Source organism: Triturus cristatus, chromosome 1_1 (assembly GCF_964204655.1).
Source record: "Triturus cristatus chromosome 1_1, aTriCri1.1, whole genome shotgun sequence".
NCBI classification, from domain to species: Eukaryota; Metazoa; Chordata; class Amphibia; order Caudata; family Salamandridae; genus Triturus; species Triturus cristatus.
The window spans coordinates 1,049,901,888-1,049,910,923 of record NC_140579.1 but is presented as its reverse complement, the minus strand read 5'-3'; the positions used below and the strand labels follow the sequence as shown (position 1 = coordinate 1,049,910,923).

Below are 9,036 nucleotides of genomic sequence, written 5' to 3'. Positions count from 1 at the left end.
CGGCAGTCCAACATATCCTATCACTATGGGGGACACAGATTTGTCCGACATACACGGGATGGTTACACAAGCTGTGGTATATGTTAGGAATGGAAAGGATCCAAGATTCTTTTACGAATTCTGAAGAGAGCTTTAAGGTTACCTGGCGGCCCCCTGGTGTCCCTGCTGGCTACAGAGTTGAATGAAGTGACCTGCCTGAAATATCTTCGACTTTTCCGGCTCACAGAGGTAGAGGAGACAAGTGAAGCTAACTGATTAGCTATCCAATGAACGTCTTCCGATTGGGTCCCTAATGGGACAGGCCTTAAGCACACCAGTTCAGGGGAGGGAAGGGTGGGGGGAAGGGAGTTCTGGGTTTGTTTCATCTTTGACATGTTTAGAGGGGGTAAGCCTCGTACTCTGCTTTGACAAAGACCAATCTCCAGGCTGCACTCTATGGACACTTTGGTGCTCCCACATGGATGATTTTGCATGTACTGGCTGGGGGGAGGGAGGGATATGCTGTGATTTGGGTACGGGGGTACCCAGTGTATGTGAGTTTTCTCTCTTACAAAAAGTCAATAAAACAAAGTTAAACATAAATTTAGTATTTAGGTGGCTTCCCAGACCTGGACCCCAGATCTGTAACGACCAACGTAGACAGAAGACACCAACGATTGGAAATTCCGGCAATTTTGTCGCTCCTGTTCTGAACCTGATGCTCTCAAATATGTGTGCCACTCAATGCGATTTCCTATTTGCAACCTTTCACTCCTGTGTGACGATAAATATATATCAATTGACTGGAATGTTCCTCTTTCCCTTTGTCCCATTGCTCCCTATTTTTTACTTTGGCTTTAAATATGCTTTTACCCCATTCTCTAATTATTTTTCTCTCTCACTTTTGTCTACCTCCTTTTTCCCTCTCTTTTTCTTTCCCCTTCTCTTTTTTCTTGTTCTGTCCTTCCCTTTTTCCTCCCTTTGGTATAGACATATGATGATGACCTTGGCTTCTCTCATTACTGAAAAAAACATACTTTATATCGCTTCTATAATGGGTCACTTTCTCAATGTGATGTGTTTTCCATGCTGCGTTTATGACAATTTGGGAATGGGGACGCTGTGTTACTCACCTCAGGCTTGAGAAAGCCCCGGCTTACGGGCCGTAGGGGGTGAAACATGTGTTGATTGTGCCTCACAAAAGTATTTCTTGTCGCTATCATCTATGACCTTAAATAAACTTGAAGTCAAGAGTTTCCAACTTCTCTTTCTCGACTGCCCTAAGATAACAATAGACGCAAAAACATGGATTTTACAGAATGCTTGTAAATACCACTACTTGTCTTGGTACCTTTTAACTCCTCTGTGTTAGGCCTAAGGCTGCTCGTCCACACTACCACTAATAGAGCACTTTGGGTTTTGCGTTGAGTCCTGTACACTTTGAGGAACCCTGGACTCTGTGCACCGTATTACCACCTTGTGATAATATCACATACAGAGCCAGCTTCCTACACAGACCAAGAAGTCCTCTCATTATAGGTTAGGTTTATTTTTTTATTGAAATTCAGATCTTTTGAGTCAAAGGTCAGTGGTTCTTGCAGTAGTGTTTTTTGGTTTACTAGTGCCTCTGCAGTTTGCTGCAGGGGTGCATGAACCAACATACTGATCAACAAGTTTATAGTGAGCAATGCCATCACTGCTGCAGCTGTAGACAAAAGGAGTGAGGAAGAAAAGATGTAGGAGGAATCAAGGAAGAGGGGAGAGAACAGAACTATGAAAGAAAGCATGAAAGAAAGAAAATGAGTCTGAGAAAGGAGTGAGGATTGCGGAGAGGGAGAAAGTGTGGGACAAAAGCAAAAAGTGAAAGTAAGAAGGCGAACTCATAAAAAGAGTAAATTGAGTGAAAAAGGACCATATAGGAGAAAGAGAAAAAGTGGATGGAGAGCAAAAGATGAACGGAGAATACAGGGGAGAGAATAAAAGTTAAGGTGGAAAAGTGGGCAGAGAGGACAGTGCAAAAAAGGAGAAGGATGGAGAAGCACGAGAAAGGAGAATGCAGGGTAGGGAACGGAAGAGGAGGAAAAGCAAACCATGAGAAGTTTGAGAAAAGAAGAGTGGACGAAAGAGCAGGGAAAGAGAGCGCAAGTGAGAGCAAGTGAGAGAATGGGATGATGGAAATCGGACAGAAAGAGTGGGGAGAATAAAACAAATTCTAGTTATCGCGTCAAGAATTTTCAATTCTATTAAGGACACGGAGGCGGGGATTATGCTTCGCTTTACTTTACTGACATAAACAGCAGCCAATAAACTTCAAACATAGCATAACCCCGAAAGGACAACCCCCCTCTATAGTATGCGCCAATAACCTAACACTCATTAGTATAAATGTCTGTCACGTAATACTTCTTCCTCTTCCTTTGCGAAAAACCTTCAAACACAGTCCTTAAACTTGACCGTAGAACCTTGAACTCCACCGATTCCTTCAACGACTTGAACCCGAATTTAACCATCGGAACATCTTCTCTTAATCCAGATAAGATTCTTTCATGACTCCTTAAGACGGTTTATTCTGCTCTCCTGAAAAGAGAATACACGCCGTAATATACCATTCACAGAATGTGTTTCCAACAAGAATATGGGCAGGAAGAAACCCAATATCATAACATAATATAAGCTCACAAATATCAATATGACAATCAAACCTCATATTGTAGAACACTGTTTCTAGGGTGGGATAATCCTCGCCTCCGTGTCCTTAACTGAATTGAAAATTCTTGACGCGCTAGCTAGAAATATTTTTATTCTATGTCCGTTCACAGAGGCTTCAGATTATGCTAGTTTAAAGTTGTTCCACCACCGCAGTTGCTACATCTACAATTGGTTTATGATAAAACGTCTTGAAAGTAGAATCAGAAGACCAATCCGCCGCAGTCATGATATCTTCCAATCTAGAACCAGTAGCAAAAGCTATAGAAGCTATAGCTCCTCTTACAGAATGGGCTCCAAAGGCCGACGTATCAATACCTGCCAGGTTCAGCAACCAAGTGACCCACCTAGCTAGAGTTGTGGTAGTGACTGGGCGAAAAATCATCAATTGTTCTGCAACATCATTTCTAAATTCTCGAGTGCAATCGTCATAACATTTCAAACATTGTACAACACACAATTTACTGTGATGGGGAAACGCAGGATACGAAACATGTAGAATTTGTTTTAGTTCTTTTCGAGATATAAAAAGAAACTCCCAATGGAGTGAAAACCCTACCTGCTAAGTCCAATGCTCGTACGTCAGATACTCTTCTACATGAAATTATGCATAACAACAGTGACAATTTTCCCGATAGCTGTTTACGAGATAGACCCTCATCTGCAGGCCAATTCCTAAGAAATCGTAAGACTATATCCACATCCCACAGCTGTGAATATCGTGGTTTTGGAGGGTTCGCCAACCTGATGCCTCTCACCACCTTACATACCAAAGGATGTTCCCCTACTGGTCTACCATCCACGTGCGGATGGCCTGCTGAAATCGCAGATCGGAAGTTGTTTACGCCACGCTGACTCATATCGCTTATGCGTAGCGGGGGCCCAGGATTGAGACAAGAAAAACATTGTGTCTTCCGAAACTCCCGGCATTTACCAGCGTCTCCTGAAAGTCTCTATGCCATGAGAGACAACTGCCCCTGAAGTACCAACGGATGGGGTTGACCCAGAGGGTCCGTCAAAATCTCTGGGAACGATAACAGACGTATTGGAGGTGCACACAACAGGGCCAGTGCTGCTGGGAAACAAACTTGTTCTAGCCAACACGGGGATATCAACATCACCTCCGCTCTCTGCCTGCGGATCTGCGCCAAAACTCTGAATCATGACGAACGTAGGAAATGCATATAGCATATCCATCGTCCATGATTGAAGAAATGCGTCCGAGTTGCTGGCAAGAGGATCTGGTCACCAACTGTAAAACTGAGGCAGTTGTGTATTCAGCCTGGACGCAAACAGATCTATCGAACAAGGGTCCCACTTGTCGTTCAGTTGCTGGAATAGTCTGGGGTGAAGCCGCCAATCGCTGGAATCCCGAAGGAAGCGGAATGTACTCCGCCGTCACTGATATGCGATTCAGAAGGCAATAATGCCAGAAGTCCATGGCTATTTCCACCAACAGCCGAGATCTTGTGCCACCCAGACGGTTGATATACCTCACTGGCGAGACATTATCCAAAAGTTCCAGACAATTTATGTGGAGTTTCAACTCCTCCGCGGACCATCTACCCCCCCCCCCCGTCTCCACTGAGCCACAGTGGGCTCCCCAGCCCCATCTGCTGGCATTCGACTCAATCACGACTTCTGGGACTGATGCAAATATGAATGAATTAATGAATAGGACACTTATAGAGCGCATGGCTTCCAAAGGCATCCCAGCGCTAAAAAGACACACCTAAAACTGCAAATCTAACTGCTCAAGAGAACAAAAAGGTTTTAAGATGCTTGCGGAAGAGAAGATGGTTGACCTCAAGACGAATAACATCGGGCAACTGATTCCAGCTTTTAGCAGCAATGACAGAGAAGAGACGGCCACCTCACCGGTCTCGCTTGAATCTAGGGACAATAGCAAGATGTTTCGACTCAGATCATAGAGGTCTTCTAGGGACATACAAAGAAATAATGGATTGAAGGATTGGGGGAGAGCTAGCCACCAGAGATTTGTGAGCAATACACAATGCCTTAAATTGAATTCTTTTATCAACTGGCAGCCAGTGGAGTCCCTTAATGTATGCTTTCGCGGATTCTCTATTATGAACCCGCATAAGAAGTCGTGCGGCAAAATTTTGGACCGTTTGAAGCTTTTTTACAGTTGAACAAGGGGAACCTAAATAAAGCACATTGGCATAATCAAGCCTAGATAAAATTAGTGCTTGTACCAGCAGCTTCCTAGCTATAAAATGCAAAAGGGGCAAGATCCTACGAATCATTTATGGCATAGCAGGAGCCAGCAACCCTAGACGCCTGAGTTTTAAAACTAAGGTTGTGATCCAACCAAACTCCCAGGCTCTGTTCTTGGTCTTTGGGCGCCGGCATGTCTCCCATACATTTGGGCCAGAGAGTACCACTCTCCAGGCTGGTCGTTTTCCCCAGAAACATCAGTTCTGTTTTTGCCGCATTCAGCTTAAGGAAAGAAGAGTCCATCCATGCCGAAACCTTTTCCAAACAATTGGCCAAGATGGACTTGTTATTGTCTAACGGGTTGAGGGACACAATAAGCTGAGTATCGTCGGCGTACGTAATGATCTTAACCTCGAACGGCTTGCCATTCCATGCATCCATGTGTTCCAGCCACCAAGACATTTCTGTCCTGGCCTCCGCATTTAGCAAAATCTGCTTAGGCCCTTGCGTAAATGCATAATTTTTAACCTTTGGAGTGCCCTGTAATGAAAGGGACCCGGTAAGGTGGCTTGAATCAACAACGCTAACAGGCCTACTAACCCGGCTAGCGTCCGTAAGGATATAGTCTGAGAGGCAAGCGCTCTCCTCAATTATTTCTTGATCGCAATTCTTTCCCTCAGCGGGAGCACTAACTGTGCCGTAAGCGAGTTCACCTGGAACCCCAGAAACTCCATTGACTGTGTCCATGCTAGATGTTGAAGGACTGAATTCATAGTCTGAGCCATGATAAGGATGTCGTCCAAATAAACTATAAGTCTGACCCCTCTCTCTCTCAAGAACTGTACTACCGGTTTGAGGAGTTTGGTGAAACACCAAGTGGCGGACGAGAGTCCGAACGGCATTGCGGAGAATTCGTACCATAGGTTCCCCCATTGGAACTGAAGGAACCTCCGGTGAGGAGGGAAAATGGGTACTGGCAGAAAAGCGTCTTTTAAATTGAGACGCACCATCTAATCTCTTTCTAAAAGTAAATCTCGAAGGAAATGTATGCCCTCCATCTTGAAGTGGAGATACACCACCCACGAGTTGAACTCTCTGAGATTTAATACCAACTGAAAGCCCTGATCTTTCTTCAGAACTAGAAACACCATGCTGATAAAGCCGTGTTTGTGAGGTTCTGTCTCTATAATAGCTCCTTTGCGAACCAGTGACACCACTTCGCTGTCTATAAAAGACCTCTCTACATGGGGAAAATGTAGTGGGTGTGGTCGATGAGACTGTGTTGGAGTTGCGTAAAAATCTATCTGAAAACCTCTTACAGTCTGAAGTACCCAAGGGTCGCTTGTCAGATTCTCCCACTTGTGTATAAACAAAGCAATTCGACCCCCCACTTGTACATCCCCACACTGAATCAAGTTTACCTGAGTAGGATGACTCTGTCATTACTCTGTCCTCGATAACCTCCTTTCTGGTGTCTGCCTCTGACCCCCACGATTTCTGGTGGGATAGAAATTGGATCGCTGGGCTCCCCCACGTCCTCTCTGATCAAAACCTCTGGAGGTCTGATTGAATACACGGCCGGACGCTTGACCCCTGAAGCGCCCGGCCCTGGTTAAAGGCCAGTGTGGAAAACCTTTTTAATATTGATTTGGGCCTTGACCAGTGCAGAGAATGTGGGCACATATTTCCCCAACTCCTTTACAAATTTGTCGCTGAACAATAACCCGTGCGCCAGGGTTCCGGCTTTGGTCGCGGCCATGTCCGCCAGCTGCGGATCAATCCTCATTAGGAAAGAACGTCTCCTCTCGGTCAAAAGTGCACAATTTGCATTTCCCAGGAAACAGAGAGCCCTCTGCGCCCATTCCAATATCTCCGTCACATCCAAGGGGGTGTTGGAGTCTTTGGAATGTACCGCCACATCAAGAATCTTAGTGAGAGGACCAGAGACATCTAATAACTTATCCGGGCACCCTCTCCATGCTCTGTCCAGGCCCTTTTTGGGGTCTTTGAAAAAAAAAATTAGGAGTGTGGCCATATTAGGATCCAGTTCCGTAGTGTCTGCCACTTTGCCCAGTAAGGCCGGCCTAGGGCATTCTGATCGCTATGTGGCACGTACCTCCCACTCAAAGCCCTGTTGGAGGTTCTCTTGCACATAGTGTGCCACTTCCACACATGGGAGCCATTCCGTAGACCTCGGGTGTACAATATTTCTGGGGTCAAAAAGCAGGTCCCTATTAGTTGAAACACTGCTCATAGGATGCGTTTTGCGCTTTCTCTTTGTCGCCTTCTTAGGCTCCTCTGCGTTCTGATCCGAGTCTGAAGTGTCTGGGGCGGCCCGGGAAGACTCCTCCGCCTCCCCTGTAATCAGCAGGGTTGAATTACCCGACGGGAAGGAGTCACCATACCCATGATCCTTAATGACACTAGACGCTACCTGTGAAAGGACCTCCACTGAGGATAGTTGCGAGGACTCACCCAGGGAAGCCTTAAACTTTCTTTTTCCATAGCTCTTCAGGGGCTTAGTGAATGGATGTAATGCCTTAATGAGTGCCCTGTTCACAGAACCCTGGATGTGGGTATCCAGGGCTTCCACTAATTGGTCGTCCATCTGGGGTTCATAAGGAACTTCCTCAAACTCTGCATAATTATCGTAGCCAGCCCATTGATCAATCTCCTCGGCGTAGTACGCCATTGTTATCCAGGAGAAGTGGAGACATTTCAGGGGGGGGGGAATGACCCAGGGGTGAACAGACCTTGAAACCATACTAACTAACCTGCAACTTAAACTGAGCTTCAAGCCCAACACTGTTGAATGCAGTCCTAACTAACTAATCTTATTGTATTTATTTATCAAAGTGGAGAGAGTCACCCCTTACTTACCCCTAGGGCAAAGCCTTGTGCTGTTTTTCCGCCCCGTCGGCAGTTCTGTAGAGGCCGGAGGGTGAGCAGTGCTTCCTCGCAAGTGCGCATTCAGCCGATCAAGCAGAGAGGCTTTGATTGGGTGCTCGTGCGAAGCGAGTGGCCACAGAAAGAGGACTGGCCACAGAAAGAGGACTGCCTCGCTCCCGCTCCACGCTAGCCACCAATGCCAAAAGCTGTCAATTAAGTTATGACCCTTCGGAGCACATTAGCATGCTAATAATCGTCAGAATAAACACGCTGCCCACACAAACGATCACACGGATCGAACGGGCATACAGTAATTAGACAACAATCAAAATCTCAATAGGAATAAAAAATAAATTACTTAACTCGCTGCTGCAGCAGCAAAGAAAGAGGAAGAAGTATTATGTCACAGACATTTATAATAATGAGTGTTAGGTGATCGGTGCATACTATGGAGGGGGTTGTCCTTCCGGGGTTATGCTATGTTTGAAGTTTATTGGCTGCTGTTTATGTCAGTAAAGTAAAGAGAAGCATAATCCTCGCCTCCGTGGACTGACATAGAACTAGACCAGCTTCAGTGCAGCCAGCTGGTTCTGGTAAGCAAGTGTGCGGATCTCACAAGGTGGTATTTATTTTAATTATCCGAAGTTGCACTCTGTAAAGCACTGCTCCTTTAACCTGTACCTGGGTTTGAACTATCACCTTGCAATGCTAGGTTTGAACTATCACCTTGCAATGCTAGGACAGAATTTTACATCAAGGCCCGGAGGCCAATATATCCCTTTTATTGCTCCCCAGACAGCAGCAACAAATAAACAAAATAATTAGAACACTACAATATACTTTGGGAAATAAATAACGAAGTCTGTCGAAACGATAGTCAGTTTCTGACAGACTTCGGTCAGAGTTCAGGTGCAGGTCGTGTTTTGTGTTTAGCTTGGCGAGTTTTGTGAATAAGGAGAGCTATTTGGATAAAACAAATTATAGAACAGTAAGAAAGAAGGAAGGAAGTTTAAGAAGGTATATTGATAGAGACTGGTGACAGGAGTTTGAATTAAAAAAAAGAAGGGGGATAAAGAATTTATTGAATTGAGGAAAGAGCATATTTTAAAAATAAGAGAGAATTGAAGGACTTGAGGGTAGCTTTGAGGACAGAATGAAAAGCTACATGGAGAAAATGTTTGGGGAAATGTCGGCATCGTTAGATAAAAAGATAGAGAGTACTATGGAAAAAGGGATACTGAGAAGGCAGAGATAAGGTGAGGATGAGAATTATTGGACAACGGA

The 9,036-nt window shown here is 45.1% G+C and overlaps 1 pseudogene; it reads right to left on the bottom strand.

Moving 5' to 3' along the window:
• Positions 1 to 2,580: 2,580 nt before the first annotated feature.
• On the bottom strand, positions 2,581 to 7,835 carry LOC146871505 (uncharacterized; annotated as a pseudogene).
• Positions 7,836 to 9,036: the final 1,201 nt, after the last annotated feature.